Source organism: Alexandromys fortis, unplaced genomic scaffold (genome assembly GCF_014885135.2).
Source record: "Alexandromys fortis isolate MF-2015 unplaced genomic scaffold, M_Fortis_MF-2015_v1.1 scaffold_20, whole genome shotgun sequence".
Taxonomy (NCBI): domain Eukaryota; kingdom Metazoa; phylum Chordata; class Mammalia; order Rodentia; family Cricetidae; genus Alexandromys; species Alexandromys fortis.
The window spans coordinates 11,654,036-11,657,770 of record NW_026067903.1 but is presented as its reverse complement, the minus strand read 5'-3'; the positions used below and the strand labels follow the sequence as shown (position 1 = coordinate 11,657,770).

Genomic DNA, 3,735 nt, shown 5'->3' with positions numbered 1-3,735 from the left:
AAAAAGTGTGTCTTACCCTCTCTGAGGAGTGGATGGGAGAGTGGAATGTAGGGGATTGGAGGAGGGGAGGGAATAGGAACTAGAGTTGGTGTGTAAAATGAAAAAAAAAAAAAAGATAGTCTGTTTCCCTTTTTAAAAAAAAATTGATACCACGAAGAAAAGGAAACAGAAAAGAAAATGAAAAAGTCAAAAACACTTGTGGCCATTTTGGCAAAAAATCATTTCTTTAGGGGTTTTTAGACTTTAAACCAACACAAATCAATCTCTCCTTGAAGACAAAAGTTTTTGTCTTGCATGCTTCCACAGCTGTTCAGTCCCAACAAAAGACTCAGAAGCTTATATTAATTATAAACTGGTTGTTCTATTACTTCAGACTTATTATTTACTAGTTCTTACAACTAAAATTAACCCATAATTCTTATCTATGTTTAGCCACTTGGCTCAATATCTTACTACTCAGTGAGACATAGTCATCTTACTTCCTCTGCATCTGGCTGGTGATAGCATCTCTCTCTTCCTCTTCCCAAAATTCTCCTCATCTTGTTGTCCTGCCTTATACTTCCTTCCTGGATACTGGCTACACAGCATTTTATTAATGAAAGATAGATTAGATATAATACTTTAGACTTACAAAGATAAGATAGATGATAAAGAATTTTCTTAATTTGCCAAATGTAAATGGATAATGTAACTATATTTCTTGTTTGATAACTTTTGTTGTATGTAATCTTGCTGTGTTAAAGTTAAAAATCTTCCTTTTTGATTAGACAGAAACAGGGAGTTGATGTGAGACTCCCCTCTGTATGCTATGAATATGTTTTATTGCAATTGGTTAATAAAGAAACTGCTTTTGGCAGATGGCTTAACTGAATATAGCCAGGCTGGGAAAGATATATAGAGAGGGTAGATGGAGTAAGAGAGACATCATGTAGACGGCCGCCATGGAGACAGACAAGCCAGAAACTTGTCGGTAAACCAAGAGCCTAATGGTAAAATATAAAATAATATAAATGGGATAATTTAAATGTAAGAGTCTGCTAGAAATACACTTAAGCTATTGGCCAAACAGTATCTCAAATAACATAGTTTCTATGTGATTATTTCGGGTCTTGGTGGCCGGGAATGATAAAGCAATTTCTACCTATAGAGGCAGAGTCAAATGTTCATGTTGATTATCTGTTACAATGTGATTTGCAGAAGCCATTCTTCCAGTCATAAGCTTTCAGTTGTAAAGTTTCTATACTATTAGTAAATTTGTATGGACTTTGCTATGAAGGATGTGTGTGTGTGTGTGTGTGTGTGTGTGTGTGTGTGTGTGTGTGTGTGTGAAAGAGAGAAAGATCAAAGAGAGACAGAGAGACAATGAGTCTAGAAGTGGGGGAAAAGAAAAACTAACCAGGAAAAACGTTGATGAGACAATTGTAGGCTTAACAATTCAAATGGAGGTGATATTGACCACATCCTTTTGGCACTGAGAAACAATCCATTAAGCTGTTGTTTGTGATTGCCACTCATGATCACACTGTGCTCAACCTGACCCTCTTCCGTGGTGAATTACAGCTCTTTCACAGTTTTCAGGTGCTCTGGGCCTTGCCACATCAAAGCTCAGTGGTGCAATCTGTCTTCACTAAGCTGCTTCAAATGATGGAGTGGAGAGGGCTCCTCAGCACTCTGCTGGAGGATTATGACTCCTACAGCAGTTGCTGATGATGAGTGTTTCTGGATAGAAACCTTACTCTCATCTTCTCACGTCCTTCTTTTACTTCCAAAATCAGCTTTTTCTACCTCAAAAAATGTTCCTCTGGCCACTACTCCTTAATCACAATGAAAGTGTATGCATATTCTTTGACAAAAGAAAAGCTAAAAGTCCTTCCACCATTGAACTTCCTCCTTTCCTTTCCCTCGAATACAACTGTTTTTATAGAATTGCTAGCTTCCTCTTAAGAAATAAAGAAGAGTCTAGAACTTTAAGTTAACCAATTAATTGTTTCCCAAAAAACAATGCTGGGGCAACAATTATATGAATATTATTCATTGGTGAACAAAGGTAGAAGAAATGGCTCAGGCAAATGAATGTAGAGAAAGTTGGAAGATAAAACCATATTAGAACTTTTATTGTAAAATATGATGTTAATAGTATATTTAAGTTTGCTGACTTCTATTCTTTCTCAATAATAACTAATTCAAGTATGATATGTATCATTTTAATGTTTTAACAGCTATGATAAAATAATTAAATTTTATGGAAACATTTAATTTAGAAATCAAATATTATACAACATTTAAACATTATTAAAATTGTGTACATTTTTTCTAGCTAAAAACTGTATGATGATGGTTAATCTTTACTGCTTACTTGACAGAGTTGGAGTTGTCTATGAGATTTGTAAACCACATTGCCTTAGGTATACCTGAGAACATGCTGAGAACTCTCATACAATGGATTGATTAAGTTCCTGGGTGGTTCAGGATATGATGATGTAGTTGGCAAGTAGTAGAAGTTAGAGCAAACAAGTGTGGGAGAGTTGAGCACCATATTGCTTGGGCCTCTTCCTCTCTACTGCCCTGTTCTGTGTTGTTATGTCATGAATTGAATTAGTCTACCACACCTTCCCTATCATGAAGAGCTAACATAAATTCTCCCATTTTCAAGTGTTATTCTTGGTTATAAAAAGGCTGGAAACTACAATTATGTTTGTAGGACATCTTAATTTGGTGGCTAGTTTTTCAAAAATTTACTTGAATTTTATATAAATTTATAACATTTATTGCTGAAGATATAAGTTTAAATGTTTCCAGCTTTCCAAAGACATTCAAAATTTTTCAAGTAACTAAAATTCTTGTTAAATTTAAATTGAAATAATTAAATTTAGACTTAATATTTATTAAACATTTAAGTATGGTTCATCCTAAATTGATGAAATTCCAAGTGTTCTTCATCAATATAAAATTATTATCAAAGGAAATGAGCCAGTTTGTTGTCTAATAAATTATTTGCTATTTCTCCAAAGTTAGTAGTGAAATTCATTCTCTTTATAATAAGCTGTAACTTACAATGCATTAGCCTCCTAAATTTGTCTTCTCAAATGCTTATGGCCTATGCCAGTTCTCCTCTCAATACATCATGCTTCCAGCATCCTTTCTCTTTTGAAAGTGTTATCTGATCTCATTGGAAATTCACTCATATGAATACAAAGATAGATTTTCAAATCTTACCACAAAGTCCAGTGTATGCTGGCCAATATGTGTCTTCAAGAGTACAGTAAGCCTCTGAGGTTCCACAAATTACATTAAGTAGCTCCGTTTACAGTAACTTCCGCTAAAAGCAACCACTGGGAAGCACAACATGTGAAAGACAAAATCAATTATGGTTCAATAACGCCACTCTCCCAATCAATTAGAAATTAACAGAAGTGCTTATTTACAGGAAGTCGGTGGCGTGTTTTTCTGATAGCTAATTTTTTCATTTGTGAACATCAAGCATCATTCATTTGGTTGTAAAATCACAACAGCTGCAGTCCTCTGAGGCAGAGCATACATTTCTGCAAACAACTCTGAGGTGATTTCTAAGAATTCTTTTGTTGTTCTGTATTGTTCTATTTAAATGTGTTTAAAGTCTTAGGGAACTTTGACTACAAGGGGGAAACAAGGGAAAGAAATGAATCTTAATTATTTTGTAACGTTTTTTCTTTTTTTATTATTAATTTTTTAATTAAAAATTTCTGCCTCCTCCCC

At 34.3% G+C, this 3,735-nt stretch overlaps 1 long non-coding RNA gene across 3 annotated transcripts in view; it reads right to left on the bottom strand.

Annotated features, from left to right (window-relative positions):
• LOC126496887 (uncharacterized) overlaps positions 1-3,735 on the bottom strand; it is a 1,122,577-nt gene that overhangs the window by 167,214 nt on the left and 951,628 nt on the right. The window lies entirely within an intron of this gene.